The sequence below is a fragment of the Bos indicus x Bos taurus genome, chromosome 14 (genome assembly GCF_003369695.1).
Source record: "Bos indicus x Bos taurus breed Angus x Brahman F1 hybrid chromosome 14, Bos_hybrid_MaternalHap_v2.0, whole genome shotgun sequence".
Taxonomy (NCBI): Eukaryota; Metazoa; Chordata; class Mammalia; order Artiodactyla; family Bovidae; genus Bos; species Bos indicus x Bos taurus.
Genome location: NC_040089.1, coordinates 56,433,179 through 56,454,224, shown reverse-complemented (window position 1 = coordinate 56,454,224; position 21,046 = coordinate 56,433,179). Strand labels below are relative to the sequence as shown.

General features: G+C 38.7%; 2 long non-coding RNA genes across 2 annotated transcripts in view; both read right to left on the bottom strand.

Moving 5' to 3' along the window:
* Window positions 1–15,037: 15,037 nt before the first annotated feature.
* LOC113904331 lies at window positions 15,038–15,685 on the bottom strand. Its single transcript, XR_003514488.1, has 2 exons — window positions 15,645–15,685; window positions 15,038–15,175 (listed from the first exon to the last, which is right to left on the bottom strand). It is a non-coding gene; the product is annotated as an uncharacterized LOC113904331 (long non-coding RNA).
* A 108-nt stretch (window positions 15,686–15,793) lies between these two features.
* The window catches only part of LOC113904330, a 129,783-nt gene continuing 124,530 nt past the window's right edge, over window positions 15,794–21,046 (bottom strand). Inside the window, exon 4 of the long non-coding RNA XR_003514487.1 lies at window positions 15,794–15,831. This is a non-coding gene — a long non-coding RNA (uncharacterized LOC113904330). The remainder of the gene's footprint in view (window positions 15,832–21,046) is intronic.

Sequence of the window (21,046 nt, the reverse complement as noted above, 5' to 3'; positions counted from 1 at the left end):
TTATTGAGAATTGAGTATATCATATATATATTCTTCATTTTAAGATATATGTAATCATTAAAGTTTTGAAAGATATGCCATAAAAGCCAAGAACTGTCTTTAGTATGAAGCTCTTATAAATATCTATAAATCATTCTTTACAAATTACTTGATTTTAAAAGAAAATCATAATAATATCACAAAACTTGTAAACAAGGTTTTGCTTCTTAAATATTGTCTTTTATGTGTGACCAAACAAAATAACGGACTCACAAGTTTGTTTGACATTTCACTGGATTCAACACAATTTGATCTAAATATCAAAGAAATATGTGGCAGTGTACATTCGAAAATTAATATTGAACAATGTTTCTAGGAACCCTGCATATGACTAAAAGTTACCTCACTTTTTGTCTACCTTTTAAATCTATTTCATCAGGAACTATTTAGAGGGCTATTATATGTGTAGTTAGACAGGCTGTGTCCCTAAGGTTATTGCCCTCCTTCTCCACGCACAGATGCAGACAATTTCAATGCATCTATACTTCCATTCTTCACTTCATTTTAGAGTACCATCGACATCATTTATTCAAAATGATCTCCTATTTGTAAAAGCCAACTGCCTTCCTCTTGGTTTTCATCAGAGAAAAGGATAACATCAAAACTATTCCTATGAGGGATCTTAAGCTAGCCAGCTAGATGTTTTCTTTTCCATTCTTAATTTCTTTATACTTAAAATTTTTATCCAAGATATGCACACAAAATAGTTAAGAGTTAAATACTCTTTAAAGCAACATTTCCCTCTCCCTTACAGCTCCTCTGTTTTCTAATTCCCAGAAGCAACCATTTATTTTCATTATTTAAAATTGACCTATACTGTGTGCTAGATCATGCGTGCTAAATTGCTTCAGTTGTGTCTGACTCTTTGTGACCCTATGGATTGTGGCCCTCTAGGCTCCTCTGTCCATGTGATTCTCTAGGCAAGAATACTGGAGTGGGTTGCCATGCTCTCCTCCAGGGGATCTTTCCCAACCAGGGATTGAATCTGAGTTTCTTATGTCTCTTGAATTTGCAAGCAAGTTCTTTACCACTAGCACCAGCTGGGAAGCCCAAAATTTACCTGAATAGTTCTAAATAACATAGTTTTATTGCTATATCATGTAGATTTTATTTCATGTCATCCCCCTCCAGATGAACAGTTAGACTATGTTTTTGTTTAAAACCATTCACATACTGCCTGCATCTCTATTCCCCTACCAATATATTTGTTCCCTGTACTCTCTCTCCCAAGATAGTTACATGATGTTCAGTTAGAGCAACATCCAAGATTTGCAGTCATAACTAGGTAAACAACATTTCCTGCTGAGCCACATAAAATATAGTATTAATTTTACTTTCCTTCCATTAGATCTCATAGTCTTATTATTTTTCCTTTGGTCAGTGATTTTATATATTTAATTCTTCAGTTAATATATTAATTTGGTGCAGAAGTAATTGAGGTTTTGCATTGTTGAACTTTGCTGTTTGATATTGGAATACATTTAAAAATAAATGTGATTATGTTATGTATCATTTTAATGCACATTTCTTGCTTTTTTTTTTTTTTTTTTTGCTAATGACATTACTTGCTGTTTATTTTATACGTAACTTAGACTAGGGAAATGATGTTAGACAAAAAGCAAATTCAAGGTATTTTCTTATTTGAGTTCAAAATGGGTCGTAAAGCAGCAGAGACAACTCACAACACAACAACGCATTTGGTCTAGGAATTGCTAATGAACATACAGTGTAGTGGTGGTTCAAGAAGTTTTGCAAAGGAGATGAGAGCCTTGAAGTTGAGGAGTGTAGTGTCCAGCCGTCAGAAGTTGACAATGACCAACTGAGAGCCATCACTGAGCTGATCCTCTTCCAACTACACAAGAAGTTGCCAAAGAACTCAACGTTGATCATTCTATAGTTACTTGGCATTGGAAGTAAGTTGGAAAGGTGAAAAAGCTCAATAAGTGGGTGCTTCATGAGCTGGCTGCAAAAAAAAAAATCGTCACTTTGAAGTGTCGTCTTATTCTATGCAACAATGATGAACCATTTCTTGATCAGATTGTGATGTGTGATGAAAAGTGGATTTATATGACAACCGGAGACAACCAGCTCAGTGGCTGGACCCAGAAGCTCCAAAGCACTTCCCAAAGCCAAACTTGCACCAAAAAAAGGTCATGGTCACTGTTTGGTAGTCTGCTGCTCATCTGATCCACTACAGCTTTCTGAATCCTGGGGAAACTATTACATCCAAAAAGTGTGCTTAGCAAATTAATGGAATGCACTGAAAACTGCAATGCCTCAAGCCAGCATTGGTCAACAGAAAGGACCCACTTCACCCAACCGCATGTCACATGACCGGTGCTTCAAAAGTTGAACGAATTGGGCTACAGAGTTTTGCCTTATCTGCCATATTCATGACCTCTCACCAACCACTTTCATCAAGCATCTCGACAACTTTTTGCAGGGAAAATGCTTCCACAATCAGCAAGAGGCAGAAAATACTTTCCACGTGTTCATCAAATCCCAAGGCATGGATTTTTATGCTACAGGAATAAACAAACTTATTTCTTGTTGGCAAAAATGTGTTGATGGTAATGGTTCCTATTTTGATTAATAAAGATGTCCTTGAGCCTAGTTATAATGATTCAAAATTCACTGCCTGAAATCACAATTATGTTCACACCAACCTAATATATGCATAATCATATAACTCAGTTTCAAAGGCTTAGTTTCCCTCAGAGTTGATTAGTAGTTTGTCAGGGTATAGAATTGTAGATTAGAAATTTCAGGATTTTAAAGTCATTTCCTCAGTGTGTTCTACATTCCAGAGCTGTTGTTAAGAACTCCAAAGCCTTTCTGATACTTGACCCTTCTACGTACATTCTCTTTGAAAATGAGTGGAACTTTTTCTTTGCTCCCAGTGTTCAGAAAATACATAATAATAGACATTAGTATGGATCTATTTTTTTTTCTAGCATGTTAAGGCATTATACATTAAGCAGGTCCTCTGCAAATTATTTTGGATTATTGTTTGTTGATGTCTTTGATTGCATTTTCTTTGGAATTTTTAAATTTGGGTATTGGACTTCTTTTGTGTGTGTGTATGTGTTCCAATAAAACTTCATTTATAACAACAAGCAGGGGGCCATATTTGGCGGGTGAAACTGAGTAGGCCCCTGTAAAGTTCCTGGATACAAATCCTTTCTATGTCCCCGTTCCTTGTTTGTAGGAAATAGGCTTTATTTTTTTTTTTTTTTAATTTTTTTTTTAACTTTACAATATTGTATTGGTTTTGCTGTATATGAGACAGCAAAAGAGACACTGAACAGTATTGAACAGTATTGAACAGTCTATTGGACTTCTTAAATGGCTTATCTTTTCTTTCCTATTTTTGTCTTTTTACTCTGTTATCTGAAAAGTTTCTGTATTTTTATTTTCCAGCCTGTCTAATGAATTTTTAAAATTTCTGCTAGCATCTTTTCTAAATTCTAAAATCTCTTTAAGAAAAATTATGAATGCTCCCCTTTCCTTTTTAAACAGCATACTGATCTTACTTCATGCTTATAATAGTCATTATCTTATGATGATTTTCCATACCATCTTGTCCTTCTGAAACCCACTTAAAGGTTGGTGTCCGTGATCTTCTCTGGCACTGAATTTCCATGATCATCTTCCATTTGTCAGACAATCCCTTCTACACAATCTGTCATAGTTTAGCTCTTAACACCTTGACCTTTGCTCTCAATCTTCTTTTCTACTTTTCACTGACTCTGACATTAGCTATTAAGTTTATTCTTGATGAGTCTCATCTTGCATTTTCCAAGTGTATCATGATATAAAGTATGACAAAGGTTGACCATAGTTTGAAATGCTTTGCTTTAGCAAAATTATATAGACTTCCAAGGAAGGATCATTTTGAATGTTCATTATTATAATGTGCATTATGGATATCCAAGAAGGAGCAAGCATGTTCCAAATGTATTTGGTCTCAGATTCTTTGAATGGGGCATCTCATATCAGTATTGCTTGAGAGACACATTTTGGGAAATACTGCTTAATATTGTGATTGATAATGTCTCACCTTAATTTAGTTTTGTGCCAGAAATTGGGTATGGGATATTTTTACTTGGACATTTTACTAACTCAGTAGGTCTAGAACCACATCTTCATCATCTTTCAAGCCACTATCTCTTCTCAATTTTTTTTTTTTTATCAGCATCTACCAGAGTTTTCTCATTTATTCCAGCTCAAAATCTCAGCATCACATTTGAATTTTCCTTCTTCATTTCCCTTAACCATTCAGCTATCTCTTATTTATTTATTAAATTGCCTCTTGAATTTGTATGTACTTGTTATCTATCTAGTTTAAATTCTCATAACCATATCTGGAAATCATCCTAACTGGCCTGGCTGTATCAAGTTTTTTCTTAAACTAATCCCTTCTACAGCAACTACTTTTGTTAAAATACAAATTAAATCATGTTATTGTCCTGTTTAGGATCTTCAGCCAACTTCCTGTTGCCTCTTGAATAAAGTTTGCAGTGTTAACTGGTACGTTTAAGGTTAATGTCTCTATTAGCCTTCCCTCATTTAGTTCCTTGCTACTTCTCTACTTTTGCTATTTATTTGAGCTAAGTAGACCTCATTGTTCTAAAAATGTAAAGATATTTCCAGCTCTGAACCACTTATTGACCATCTGCCTTGCATTACTTCAGGCAGTATTTTTTTAATTTCATGGATCGTGAAATCAATTATTTTGGTGTTTAAATTAAATTCATCTTTATTTTTAGTTGTTTGCTTAAAGATCATATCTATGTTATAGTTCTATATTTTCTTCTCATTAGGAAGTAATGATCTCTGCAAGATGTTCTTACATTTTTAAATCAGTTATTCAATGCTATGTAACATAGTACCTCAAGCTCAATTATTTAAAACAAAAAAAAGCAGTTTATTTGTTCATGATTCTATGGGTCAGGGGGCTTCCCTTATAGCTCAGTTGTAAAGAATCTGCCTGTAGTGCAGGAGACCTGGGTTCGATCCCTGAGTTGGGAAGATCCCCTGGAGAAGGGAAAGGCTACCCCCTCCAGTATTCTGGCCTGGACAATTCCACGGACTGCATAGTCCACGGGGTCACAGAGTCGGACATGACTGAGGGACTTTCACTCCACTTCACTTCACTATGCTGTCAGTGACTGGCTAGTTTTTCTCCTTTGTCAGGGGTCATAGTGTCAGTGTGAGTGCTAAGACAGCTAGAGGTCTAAAATGGTCTCACTCACATGGCTAGCAAGTTATTTCTGGTTCCTGATTGGGGATTCAGCTGGGGTTGTTATTAGGGACTATGATTTTTCTCTACATAGGTCTTTCCATGCAGCAGCTTGGGCCTGCTCACAGCATAATGGTTGAATCCCCAGAAGGTGCATTATAAGAAGCAAGGATAGAAGATATATACCTTTTAAGGCCCAGGCTCAGAAGTCAAAGCTTCCATCTCCCAATGGTCATAACAGGTACCAAAGCTGGGCAAATTCAGTGGTAGGGGATAGACTCCACCTTGTGATAGGAGAGTAGCAAGGCCACATTGTTAAAGAATATGTGAAATGGGTGGTGTTATTGCAGCTTTCTTTGGAAAAACAGCTTGTTGACACTGTCTAATGTTCTTTCTAGTTTGTTTTTAAATTTAAAAATTTTAAAGAAAAATTTAAACATATTATATATATACATATATAACACATAATGTTGTTCAGTCCCTCAGTCATGTCCGACTGTTTGTGACCCCATGAATTGCAGCATGTCAGGCTCCCCCATCCTTCACTATCTCCCAGAGTTTGCTCAAACTCATGTCCATTGAGTTGATGATGTCATCCAACCATCTCCTCCTCTGTCACCCTCTTTTCCTCCTGTCCTCAATCTTTCCCAGCATCAGGGTCTTTTCCAATGAGTCGGCTCTTTGAATCAGGTGGCCAAAGTATTGGAGCCTCAGCTTCAGTGTCAGTCCTTCCAAATGAATATTCAGGGTTGACTTTCTTTAGGATTGACTAGTTTGATCTCCTTGCTGTCCAAGGGACTCTCAAGAGTATTCTCCAGTAGCACAGATTCAAAGCATCAATTCCTTGGCACTATAACGAAATACCAGAGACTGGGTGGCTTATAAATGAGAGAAATTTATTTTTCAGTTTTGGAGGCTGGAAATCCAAGATTGAGTGGCAGCATGGTTGTGTTCTGATGAAGACCCTCTTGCAGATTGCTAACTTCTCAATGTAATCTCACATGGTGGAAGGAGCAAGGGAGTTTTCTCAGGCCTCTTTTGTAAAGGCACTGATTCCATTCATGATGACTCTGCCCTTATAACCTAATCACTCCCCAAAGGCTCTTCTGCCTAATATGATCAGCTTGGTGGGTAGGTTTCAACACATAAATTGAGGAAAGACATATTCAAACCATTGTATTTGCTGCAAGACATCTTGGTTGCTTCTAAGTTTTGCCAATCACGATAAAGTTGGTATAGACATTTGTGTGCAGGTTTTGGCATAGACATAAGTTTTCAACTTATTTGAGTAAATAGCAAGGAGTGTAACTGTTGGATCATATGGTAAGAGTATGTTTAGTTTTGTAAGAAACTACCAAACTATCTTCCAATGTGGCTATACCATTTTATGTTCTCACCAGCAATGAATGAGAGTTCCTGCTATTTTATATTCTCTCCAACATTTGTTGTTGTTTCTTTTATTTTCAGTGTGTGAAAGTGTTAGTCGCTCAGTCATGTTTGACTCTTTGTAATCCCATGGACTGTAGCTCTGTCCATGGAATTCTCAGGCCAGAATGCTGGAGTGGATAGCCATTCCCTTCTCCAGGGGATCTTTCCCACCCAGGGATCAAACCCAGATCTCCTGTATTACAGGCAGATTCTTTACTGTCTGAGCCACCAGAGAAGCCCTTATTTTTAATATGAGGAAATGTTATTTCCTATTTTTATAGACAAATGACAGCATACCATAATTATTCCTTTTAAAACTGTAGAGTATATCATAAAGATCATGCCACAGTTAAATATCATTTATTTCTTTTTTACAGGTGCAAAGTATGTCATTGTATTGATATAGCATGGTTTTATTTGACCCATCCCCTATTAAAGGACATTTGGGTTGTTTCCAGTCCTTGTTATTACAAATAGTACTTTAATAAATTCCTTGTCAAGCTCTTTTTTTCTTCTTTTCCCAATGTATCTTTATAGTTGATTCCTAGAAATAGATTGTTAGGTCAAAGGGTATGTACTTGCATAATTCTGATATGTGTTGAAAAATTCCTTTCTCTGTAGAAGTTAAGTTTTTTTCTTTATTTTCTGCACTGAAATCCTTGTGGAATCTTAGTTCCCTAACCAGAGGTCCAACCCGTGCCCCATGCAATGGAACTGCAGAGTGCTAACCACTGGCCCACCAGGGAATTCCCACATCTTGTATTTCCAAAACAATGTATTAGAGAATTCCCACATCTTGTATTTCCATAACAATGTATTAGGGTGCCTATATTTTCACAGCCTCATCAAGAGTATGTTGTCAAACTTTTGGACTTCTCCCAATCTGATAAAAAAGAAATGACAACTCAATGAGGTTCTAAATTACACTTTCATTGTTATGAACATGGTTAAAAACTTTTTTAAAGTTCCATGTGCATTTCTTTTTCCTATGAACTTTACTCATATTTTTAGCTCATCTTATTATAGGGTTGTCTTTTTCCTTTCATTTTAGAAGCTTAAATATGTATTAGTAATATTAACCCCTTGAAACATATAATTTTCCCAGTGAATCATTTAAGATGTTTAAATCTGTCTTTTTATAATCATGTCTTAAATTTTTATCTGATCAAATTCATCATTTTTAGTGTTTCTGGAGTCACAGTTTTCCTACTTTCAGGTTATGGAAGAATTCGTTAGTGTTTCCTCTAACACATATATAACCATAAAGGCAATCCAGTTTAGAGGGCTGTAACTGCAGTTTTTAAAATGAGATAGAATTAAATAAAATAGAAAAAACATAGTATTCACTGCACAAAAAAGATCTTCATGACCAAAATAATCACGATGGTGTGATCATTCACCTAGAGCCAGACATCCTGGAATGTGAAGTCAAGTGGGCCTTAGGAAGCATCACTATGAACAAAGCTAGTGGAGATGATGGAATTCCAGTTGAGCTATTTCAAATCCTGAAAGATGATGCTGTGAAAGTGCTGCACACAATATGCCAGCAAATTTGGAAAACTCAGCAGTGGCCACAGGACTGGAAAAGGTCAGTTTTCATTCCAATCCCAAAGGAAGGCAATGCCAAGGAATGCTCAAACTACCGCACAATTGCACTCATCTCATACGCTAGTAAAGTAATGCTCAAAATTCTCCAAGCCAGGCTTCAGCAATACATGAACCGGGAACTTCCAGATGTTCAAGCTGGTTTTGGAAAAGGCAGAGGAACCAGAGATCAAATTGCCAACATCCGTTGGATCATCGAAAAAGCAAGAGAGTTCCAAAAAACATCTATTTCTGCTTTATTGACTATGCCAAAGCCTTTGACTGTGTGGATCACAATATACTGTGGAAAATTCTGAAAGAGATGGGAATACCAGAGCACGTGACCTGCCTCTTGAGAAACCTATATGCAGGTCAGGAAGCAACAGTTAGAACTGGACATGGAACAACAGACTGGTTCCAAATTGGGAAAGGAGTACATCAAGGATGTATATTGTCACCTTGCTTATTTAACTTACATGCAGAGTACATCATGAGAAATGCTGGGCTGGATGAAGCACAAGCTGGAATCAAGATTGCTGGGAGAAATATCAATAATCTCAGATATGCAGATGACACCACCCTTATGGCAGAAAGTGAAGAGGAACTAAAAAGCCTCTTGATGGAAGTGAAAGAGGAGAGTGAAAAAGTTGGCTTAAAGCTCAACATTCAGAAAACGAAGATCATGGCATCTGGTCCCATCACTTCATGGGAAATAGATGGGGAAACAGTGGAAACAGTGTCAGACTTTATTTTTTGGGGCTCCAAAATCACTGCAGATGGTGATTGCAGCCATGAAATTATTTTTTTTCCTTTTTTTTTTCTTTAATAGAAAATTATTTAATTAGTATACATGTGTTCCCCATCCTGAACCCTCCTCCCTCCTCCCTCCCCACACCATCCCTCTGGGTCGTCCCAGTGCACCAGCCCCAAGCATCCAGCATCGTGCATTGAACCTGGACTGGCATCTCGTTTCATACATGACGTTTCACATGTTTCAATGCCATTCTCCCAAATCTTCCCACCCTCTCCCTCTCCCACAGAGTCCATAAGACTGTTCTATACATCTGTGTCTCTTTTGCTGTCTCGTATACAGGGTTATTGTTACCATCTTTCTAAATTCCATATATATGCATTAGTATACTGTATTGGTGTTTTTCCTTCTGGCTTACTTCACTCTGTATAATAGGCTCCAGTTTCATCCACCTCATTAGAACTGATTCAAATGTATTCTTTTTAATGGCTGAGTAATACTCCATTGTGTATATGTACCATTGCTTTCTTATCCATTCATCTGCTGATGGACATCTAGGTTGCTTCCATGTCCTGGCTATTATAAACAGTGCTGCGATGAACATTGGGGGACACGTGTCTCTTTCCCTTCTGGTTTCCTCAGTGTGTATGCCCAGCAGTGGGATTGCTGGATCATAAGGCAGTTCTATTTCCAGTTTTTTAAGGAATCTCCACACTGTTCTCCATAGTGGCTGTACTAGTTTGCATTCCCACCAACAGTGTAAGAGGGTTCCCTTTTCTCCACACCCTCTCCAGCATTTATTATTTGTAGACTTTTGGATTGCAGCCATTCTGACTGGTGTAAAATGGTACCTCATAGTGGTTTTGATTTGCATTTCTCTGATAATGAGTGATGTTGAGCATCTTTTCATGTGTTTGTTAGTCATCTGTATGTCTTCTTTGGAGAAATGTCTATTTAGATCTTTGGCCCATTTTTTGATTGGGTCATTTATTTTTCTGGAGTTGAGCTGTAGGAGTTGCTTGTATATTTTTGAGATTAGTTGTTTGTTGGTTGCTTCATTTGCTATTATTTTCTCCCATTCTGAAGGCTGTCTTTTCACCTTGCTAATAGTTTCCTTTGATGTGCAGAAGCTTTTAAGTTTAAATAGGTCCCATTTGTTTATTTTTACTTTTATTTCCAATATTCTGGGAGGTGGATCATAGAGGATCCTGCTGTGATGTATGTCAGAGAGTGTTTTGCCTATGTTCTCCTCTAGGAGTTTTATAGTTTCTGGTCTTACGTTTAGATCTTTAATCCATTTTGAGTTTATTTTTGTATATGGTGTTAGAAAGTGTTCTAGTTTCATTCTTTTACAAGTGGTTGACCAGATTTCCCAGCACCACTTGTTAAAGAGATTGTCTTTAATCCATTGTATATTCTTGCCTCCTTTGTCAAAGATAAGGTGTCCATATGTGCGTGGATTTATCTCTGGGCTTTCTATTTTGTTCCATTGATCTATATTTCTGTCTTTGTGCCAGTACCATACTGTCTTGATAACTGTGGCTTTGTAGTAGAGCCTGAAGTCAGGTAGGTTGATTCCTCCAGTTCCATTTTTCTTTCTCAAGATCGCTTTGGCTATTCGAGGTTTTTTGTATTTCCATACAAATTGTGAAATTATTTGTTCTAGCTCTGTGAAGAATACTGTTGGTAGCTTGATAGGGATTGCATTGAATCTATAAATTGCTTTGGGTAGTATACTCATTTTCACTATATTGATTCTTCCAATCCATGAACATGGTATATTTCTCCATCTATTAGTGTCCTCTTTGATTTCTTTCACCAGTGTTTTATAGTTTTCTATATATAGGTCTTTCGTTTCTTTAGGTAGATATATTCCTAAGTATTTTATTCTTTTCGTTGCAATGGTGAATGGAATTGTTTCCTTAATTTCTCTTTCTGTTTTCTCATTATTAGTGTATAGGAATGCAAGGGATTTCTGTGTGTTGATTTTATATCCTGCAACTTTACTATAATCATTGATTAGTTCTAGTAATTTTCTGGTGGAGTCTTTAGGGTTTTCTATGTAGAGGATCATGTCATCTGCAAATAGTGAGAGTTTTACTTCTTCTTTTCCAATTTGGATTCCTTTTATTTCTTTTTCTGCTCTGATTGCTGTGGCCAAAACTTCCAAAACTATGTTGAATAGTAATGGTGAAAGTGGGCACCCTTGTCTTGTTCCTGACTTTAGAGGAAATGCTTTCAATTTTTCACCATTGAGGATAATGTTTGCTGTGGGTTTGTCATATATAGCTTTTATTATGTTGAGGTATGTTCCTTCTATTCCTGCTTTCTGGAGAGTTTTTATCATAAATGGGTGTTGAATTTTGTCAAAGGCTTTCTCTGCATCTATTGAGATAATCATATGGTTTTTGTTTTTCAATTTGTTAATGTGTTGTATTACATTGATTGATTTGTGGATATTGAAGAATCCTTGCATCCCTAGGATAAAGCCCACTTGGTCATGGTGTATGATCTTTTTAATGTGTTGTTGGATTCTGATTGCTAGAATTTTGTTTAGGATTTTTGCATCTATGTTCATCAGTGATATTGGCCTGTAGTTTTCTTTTTTTGTGGGATCTTTGTCAGGTTTTGGTATTAGGGTGATGGTGGCCTCATAGAATGAGTTTGGAAGTTTACCTTCCTCTGCAATTTTCTGGAAGAGCTTGAGCAGGACAGGTGTTAGCTCTTTTCTAAATTTTTGGTAGAATTCAGCTGTGAAGCCATCTGGACCTGGGCTTTTGTTTGCTGGAAGATTTTTGATTACAGTTTCAATTTCCGTGCTTGTGATGGGTCTGTTAAGGTTTTCTCTTTCTTCCTGGTCGAGTTTTGGAAAGTTGTACTTTTCTAAGAATTTGTCCATTTCTTCCTTGTTGTCCATTTTATTGGCATATAATTGTTGATAATAGTCTCTTATGATCCTTTGTATTTCTGTGTTGTCTGTTGTGATCTCTCCATTTTCGTTTCTAATTTTATTGATTTGATTTTTCTCCCTTTGTTTCTTGATGAGTCTGGCTAGGCAGCCATGAAATTAAAAGACGCTTACTCCTTGGAAGAAAAGTTATGACCAACCTAGATAGAATATTCAAAAGCAGAGACATTACTTTGCCAACAAAGGTCCATCTAGTCAAGGCTATGGTTTTTCCAGTGGTCATGTATGGATGTGAGAGTTGGACTGTGAAGAAAACTGAGCGACAAAGAATTGATGCTTTTGAACTGTGGTGTTGGAGAAGACTTTTGAGAGTCCCTTGGACTGCAAGGTGATCCAGGTCGTCCATTCTAAAGGGGATCAGTCCTGGGTGTTCTTTGGAAGGTATGATGCTAAAGCTGAAACTCCAGTACTTTGGCCACCTCATGCGAAGAGCTGACTCATTGGAAAAGACTCTAATGCTGGGAGGGTTTGGGGGCAGGAGGAGAAGGGGACGACAGAGGATGAGATGGCTGGATGGCATCACTGACTCGATGGACGTGAGTTTGAGTGAACTCCAGGAGTTGGTGATGGACAGGGAGGCCTGGCATGCTGCAATTCATGGGGTCACAAAGATTCAGACACGACTGAGTGGCTGAACTGAACTGAACTGATCTGAATAAAATTTTGATAGTTTGAAAGGTATCATTCTCATGTACACAACAAGAAAAAAGCTGGACAAAATGAAAGTCATCAATTCTTAGATTTGTCAAAGGACTGAGGCCTAAGGATAAATTGTTATTCCCAAAATTTGAGAGACAGGAAGATACAGAGAATCACAGTTTACCAGCAGCAGAAGCCCAGTAGCAGGAGCCAGTACTGATAGGAATACTTTCAACTGTAATTTATGAACTGTTCAGTGCCTCGATGTTTGAAAATTAAAACTCCCCAAACTTGAGAGTTAAAAACTCCATGGGGCCCAATTTTAAGGGGTCTCTCTGGCTCTTCTGAGCTTTACCTCAAGGAGCCCTATCAGGTTCTCACTGTGTAGATGGGAGTGCTTCCAGCAGGAGGAGGGGGAAAGTAACCATTTTGCAATATGCCCAGAGCTTTCTGTTCTTAACAAGGATTTACCCTTAAGGGAAACTACTTTACCAGAGCCTGAATGACTGGGATTTTTACATAAGTCTAACTACCTGCAGGAAGGGAAATACCCAACTCAGGCTCACTAAAAGACTTAAGACCTCATCATGGGGCCACAGGATACTTTCCCTCCCCCTAAACTTTACCCCAACATCACAGGGTTCCTGTGTCATATCAGGAGATTACTGCCTAAGAACTACAAACCTCAGATCCTATTTCAGAAGTCTCTGTGAAAACCCAAAAACTAAAGGGGAGACAAAAGCATGACACTAAAGGAACTTTATAGCTTCTGACAGCACAAATACAGTAAGCAGTAAACATTGTCTACTCTTACCCACATGAACATGAAGTATATAATGTCTTAATCAATATAGACATAGTTATAAACATGTATATTCAATTGTTATTTAAAATGAGTTTCTTACTGGGGACCACAGTGAAAAAAGCTGAAACCGTTTGGCATAAGGAGTCTCTTGATTGTTCTCTACAGAACCAAATAATACTAGTATCTATGCATTTATTCCCCATTCAAGTATAATAGTTTCTCACACTTCATGCAACAATAGCTCAGTGAAGACATGGACAAACTGGCACTTCTTAACTAGAACTAACTTTAGCTCTCGAAGTCAGGAAAAGTCCTGTGTCCTAGCAGTGCTTCTCTCTTAGCTACTTGTAATACCAAAAGATGCCAAAAAAGCTCTGCTACCCTCATCTTACTTGTGTTAGCCACACTTCCCAATTGCAACATTGTTGTCTGTGACACCAGCAGAGGTTTTCAAGTAAAATTAATGGCACACAACATCTTTCCTTCAGTACTAAGCTGCTCAGTAATTTAGTCTTTTTAAGATACTACTGTGCTCTCTTTACTTCTTCCTGTATTTACACCTTTATTCTTGCTCTTCAGATCAGATCAGATCAATCGCTCAGTCGTGTCCGACTCTTTGTGACCCCATGAATTCTTGCTCTTAGAACTCACCTAAACAAATCTCACCCAATTGAAAGATCAAATTTCTCTTTGATCTGTAAGTCTCATGTGTCTATGAAACTGTCTTGGCCCTCCTTTTATTTATCTTTGTCTCCAAGAGTCCAAATAATTTATTTCCTGAACCATTATTTTTAACACAAAAATCACTTATCACCATCGGTTTATTACTTAACTATTTCATACATATGAATCTTGACATACTTGTTAAATTATAAGTTCCTGGAGTAGACAGTCATTTCTTTTATATGCCATCTCAGTTGATCAAAGATGGGTTTGCTCCATCTCATGCTGATAAGAATGCCCATCATTTGAAAGTTTTCAAATAGGACTTCTCTGGTGGTGCAGTGGATGGGAATCTGCCTGCCAATGCAGAGGACACAGGTTCGATCCCTAGTCCAGGAAGATTTCACGTGCTGCAGAGAAGCTAAGCTCATGTACCACAACTACTAGGCCTGCGCTCTGGGGCCTGTGTGCCACATCTACTGAAGTCCATGTGCCCTAGACCACACACCACAACCACTCCTTCTGCATGCTGCAACTGCTGAAGCACGCTTGCCTAGAGCCTAGGTCCTGTGCTCCACAAGAGAAGCCACCCCAGTGAGAAGCCTGAGCACTGCAACCTGAGAGCAGCCCCCACTTGTGGCAACTAGAGAAAGCCCATGCAAAAGCAATGAAAACCCAGCACAGCCAAAAATAAATAAATAAAATAAAAAATTAAAAGTCTTCAAATAACAAATGCTGGATGGTGTGGAGAAAAGAGAATCCACTTACATTATTGTTGGGAATGTAAATTGTTGCAGTCACTATAGAAAACAATATGGAGCTTCCTTTAAAAACTAAAAACAGAGATGCCATATGATCTAACAATCTCACTCCTGGGCATATATCTGGAGAAAACCATAATTCAAAAGGATACATGTACCCCAATGTTTGTTGCAGCAATATTTACAACAGCCAAGACATAGAAGCAACCTAAATGCCCACTTGCTGGAGCGGTGAGCTGCGGAGAGGAGATACCCCACGTCCAAGGTCAGGAGCTGCGGCTGCGCTTCGCCGGACCTGCCGTAAGAAGATACCCCACATCCAAGGTCAGAGAAACCCCAGTAAGACGGTAGGCCCTGGAGCAGCTGTGAGGAGATACCCCTGTCCAAGGGCAAAGGAGAAGCCCCAGAAAGATGGTAGGAGGGGCGAATTTGCATTTAGAATCAAACCCCATTCCCTCCAGAGATGCTCAGAGGGCTCAAACAAACCTTGTGTGCACCAGGACCCAGGGACCCCACAGAGACAGAGACAGAACTGTGTTTGAGCATCTCCTGTGGGGGTATGGGTCAGCAGTGGCCTGACACAGGGACAGGGGCTCTGGGTACAGTAGACTTGAGTATGGCATAAGCCCTCTTAGAGGAGGTCGCCATTAACCCCACCACAGAGCTGCCAGAACTTACACAGGACTGAGAAATAGATTCTTGGAGGGCACAAACAGAACCTTGCGTACCAGGAGAAAGGAGCAGTGACTCCACAAGAAACTGACCAGATTTGCCCGTGAGTGTCCAGGAGTCTCCAGCAGAGGCGCGGGTTGGTGGTGGCCTGCTGCAGAGTTGGGGGCACTGAGTGTAGCAGTACATGCATGGGATCTTTTGAAGGAGGTCACCATTATGTTCATTACCTCCACCATAGTTTGGCCCCAGGTAAACTGCAGGGAGGGAACACAGCTCCACCTATCAACAGAGAATTGGTTTAAAGATTTACTGAGCATGGCCCAATCAAAACAAGACCCAGCTTCCCCCTCAGTCAATCTCTCCCATCAGGAAGCTTCCATAAGCCTCTTATCCTTCTCCTTCAGAGTGCAGACAGACTGAAAACCACAATCATAGAAAACTAACCAATCTAGTCACATGCACCACAGCCGTGTCTAACTCAATGAAACTATGAGCCATGCTGTGTAGGGCCACCGGAGACGGATGGGTCATGGTGGAGAGTTCTGACTAAACGTGGTCCACTGGAGAAGGGAATGGCAAACCACTTCAGTATTCTTTCCTTGAGAGCCCCATGAACAGTATGAAAAGGCAAAAAGATAGGACACTGAAAGATGAACTTCCCAGGTTGGTAGGTGCCCAATATGCTACTGGAGATCAGTGGAGAAATAACTCCATAAAGAATGAAGAGACAGAGCCAGAGCAAAAACAACCCCCAGTTGTGGATGTGACTGGTGATGGAAGGAAGGTCTGATGCTGTAAAGAGCAATATTGTATAGGAACCTGGAATGTTAGGTCCATGAATCAAGGAATTTGATTTGAATTCAATTTGCCATGAATCAAGGCAAATTGGAAGTGGTCAAACAGGAGATGGCAAAAATGAACATCGACATTTTAGGAATCAGCGAACTAAAATGGACTGGAATGTGTGAATTTAACTCAGATGACCATTATATCTATTATTGTGGGCAAGATCCCTTTAAAGAAATACAGCAGCCATCATAGTCATCAAAAGAGTCCAAAATGAGTACTTGGATGCAATCTCAAAAACAACAGAATGATCTTTGTTCATTTCCAAGGTAAACCATTGCATATCATGGTAATCCAAGTCTATGCCCTGACCAGTAACGCTGAAGAAGCTGAAGTTGAACGGTTCTGTAAAGACATACAAGATCTTTTAGAACTAACACCCCAAAAAGATATCTTTTTCATTATAGGGGACTGGAATGCAAAAGTAGGAAGTCAAGAAACACCTGGAGTAACAGGCAAATTTGGCCTTGGAGTACGGAATGAAGCAGGGCAAAAGCTAACAGAGTTTTGCTGAGAATGCACTGGTCATAGCAAACCCCCTCTTCCAACAACACAAGAGGAGACTCTCCACATGGACATCACCAGATGATCAACACTGAAATCAGATTGATTATATTGTTTGCAGTCAAAGATGGAGAAGCTCTATATAGTCAGGAAAAACAAGACCAGAATCTGGCTGTGGCTCAGATCATGAACTCTTTATTGTCAAATTCAGACTTAAATTGAAGAAAGTAGGGAAAACCATTCAACCATTCGGGTATCAACTAATCAAATCCCTTACGATTATACAGTGGAAGTGAGATACAGATTTAAAGAATTAGTTATGATGGAAAGAGTATCTGATGAACTATGGACAGAGGTTTGTGACATTGCACAGGAGACAAGGATCAAGACCATCCCCATGGAAAAGAAATGCAAAAAAGCAAAATGGCTGTCTGAGGAGGCCTTATAAATAGCTGTGAAATGAAGAGAAGCGAAAAGCAAAGGAGAAAAGGAAAGATATAAGCATCTGAATGCAGAGTTTCAAAGAATAGCAAGGAGAGATAAGAAAGCCTTCCTCAGTGATCAATGCAAAGAAATAGAAGAAAACAACAGAATGGGAAAGACTAGAGATCTCCTCAAGAAAATTAGAGATACCAAAGGAACATTTCATGCAAAGATGGGCTCGATAAAGGACAGAAATTGTATGGACCTAACAGAAGCAGAAGATATTAAGAAGAGGTGGCAAGAATACACAGAAGTACTATACAAAAAAGATCTTCATGACCGCGATAATCATGATGGTATGATAACTCACCTAAAGCCAGACACCCTGGAATGTGAAGTCAAGTGGGCCTTAGGAAGCATCATTACGAACAAAATTAGTGGAGGTGATGGAATTCCAGTTGAGCCTTTTCAAATCCTAACAGATGATGCTGTGAAAGTGCTGCACTCAATATGCCAGCAAATTTGGAAAACTCAGCAGTGGCCACAGGACTGGATAAGGTCAGTTTTCATTCCAATCCCAAAGAAAGGCAATGCCAAAGAATGCTCAAACTACCACACAATTGCACTCACCTCACACGCTAGTCAAGTAATGCTCAAACTTCTTCAAGCCAGGCTTCAACAATACGTGAACCCTGAACTACCAGAAGTTCAAGCTGGGTTTAGAACAGGCAGAGGAACAAGAGATCAAATTTGCAATATCTGCTGGAACATTAAAAAAGCAAGAGAGTTCCAGAAAAATATCCATTTCTGCTTTATTGACTATGCCAAAGCCTTTGACTGTGTGGATCATAATACACTGTGGAAAATTCTGAAAGAGATGGGAATACTAGACCACCTGACCTGCCTCTTGAGAAATCTGTATGCAGGTCAGGAAGCAACAGTTAGAACTGGACATGGAACAACAGACTGGTTCCAAATAGGAAAAGGAGTATGTCAAAGCTGTACATTGTCACCCTGATTATTTAACTTCTATGCAGAGTACATCATGAGAAACGCTGGGCTGGAAGAAGCACAAGCTGGAATCAAGATTGCCAGGAGAAATATCAATAACCTCAGATATGCAGATGACACCACTCTTATGGCAGAAAGTGAAGAAGAACTAAAGAACCTCTTGATGAAAGTGAAAGGGAAAAGTGAAAAAGTTGGCTTAAAGCTCAACATTCAGAAAACTAAGATCTCAGCATCTGGTCCCATCACTTCATGGCAATTAGATGGGGAAACAGTGGAAAAAGTGGCAGGTTTATTCTTTTATGGCCTCCAAAATCACTGCAGATGGTGACTATAGCCATGAAAATAAAAGACGCTTACTCCTTTGAAGGAAAGTTATGGCCAACCTAGACAGCATATTAAAAAGGTGAGACATTGCTTTAGCAACAAAGGTCTGTCTAGTCAAGGCTATGGTTTTTCCAGTAGTCATGTATGGATGTGAGTGTTGGACTATAAAGAAACCTGAGCGCCAAAGAATTGATACTTTTGAACTGTGGCATTTGAGAAGACTCTTGAGAATCCTTTGGACTGCAAGGAGATCCAGGCAGTCAATCCTAAAGGAAATCAGTCCTGAATATTAATTGAAAGGACTGAATTTGAAGCTGAAACTCCAGTACTTTGTCCACCTGATGCGAAGAGCTGACTCATTTGAAAAGACCCCAATGCTGGGAAAGATTGAAGGCGAGAGAAGAAGGGGATGACAGAGGATGAGATCGATGGATGGCATCACTGACTCAATGGACATGAATTTGATTAAACTGCAGGAGCTGATGATGGATAGGGAGGCCTGGTGTACTGCAGTTCATGGGGTTGCAAATGTTGGACACAACACGAATGAGCGACTGAACTGAACTAAAATGTCCACTGACAGATGAATGGATAAAGAACATGTGGTACAGATACACAATGAAATACTACTCAGCCATAAAAAAGAATGAAATAATTTCAATTGCAGCAACTTGGATGGACCTAGAGATTATCAGACCAAGTGATGTAAGTCAGATACTGTATGATATCATTTATATATTGAGTCTAAAATATGCCACAAATGGACCTATTTAGAAAACAGAAACAGACATAGAAAACAAATTTATGGTTACCAAAGGGGAAAGAGGTGGGGGAGAGATACATTAGGAGTATGAGATTAACAGATACAAACTGCTGCTGCTGCTGCTGCTGCTAAGTCGCTTCAGTTGTGTCCGACTCTGTGCGACCCCAGAGACGGCAGCCCACCAGGCTTCCCTGTCCCTGGGATTCTCCAGGCAAGAACACTGCAGTGGGTTGCCATTTCCTTCTCCAATGCATGAAAGTGAAAAGTGAAAGTGAAGTCGCTCAGTCGTGTCTGACTCTAGCAACCCCATGGACTGTAGCCCATCAGGCTCCTCTGTCCATGGGATTTTCCAGGCAAAAGTACTGGAGTGGGATGCCATTGCCTTCTCCGGGATACAAACTACTATAGATAAAATAGATAAAAGGCAAGATCCTGCTATATAGCATAGGGAACTATATTCAATATCCTATAATAAACCATAATGGAAAGAGAATATTAAAAAATATATATATATATATAACTGAATCACTTTGCTATACACCAGAAACTAACTCTACTTCAACTAAAAAATAGAGAGATTGGCATGCAGCAGGTACTCAAATATTTTTTCAGTGAATGGATTCATGAGTGACTCAATACACCAATTCTCCTTTAAGAAAGATAGTTGTGGGTATATATAGATATATATCTTCATTTATGTTATTTTTATGAATACAATGTTATTAAAAATTTTTTTAAATTTATTTTAATTGGAGGCTAATTACTTTACAATATTGTATTGGTTTTGCTATGCATCAACATGAAACCGCCATGGGTGTACACATGTTCCCAATCCTGAACCCCCCTCCCACCTCCCTCCCCGTACCATCCCTCTGGTTCATCCCAGTGCACCAGCCCCAAGCTTCCTGTATCTTGCATCAAACCTGGACTGGCGATTCGTTTCTTATATGATATTATACATGTTTCAATTATACATGTTTCAATATTATACATGTTCCCAAATCATCCCCTCTTCCCTCTCCCACAGAGTCCAAAAGACTGTTCTATACATCTGTGTCTCTTTTGCTGTCTCGCATACAGGGTTATTGTTACCATCTTTCTAAATTCCATATATATGCATTAGTTATTCTAAAGTTCAGAAAACTAGAAATCCATGATATGAGACCTGTTCTTATAAAAATGTCTTTCTAGAGTTTAAAAATTATACTGATGATGCTAACCCTCACAATCGCAAGGATATTTAAAAAGATGAATAAGGGGGTTAGTCAGCCCTCTAGTCAGATGACAGACCTTTTTAAGTAAGCCTATTTAGATACTTCCTCCTGCATGTGGAGCTTCTAATTAAGTTATGAACTCATAATTCCCTGGGGTTTTGCTACAACATTCATCAATTCAGCTTTCTCAGTCACACATAAATGCCATTCAAAACATACTTCTAAGTAAAACTCCCTTGTCATTTTTGTTTTTCCATCTAAAAAGTATTCTCTACTATAGGATGATGAAAATTCAAAGAATAAAAAATATATAATTGAGTTGTATTCCAGGTATAAAGAGCTGGGAAGATCCCCTGGAGAAGGAAATGGCAACCCATTTCAGTATTCTTACCTGGGAAATCCCATGGAT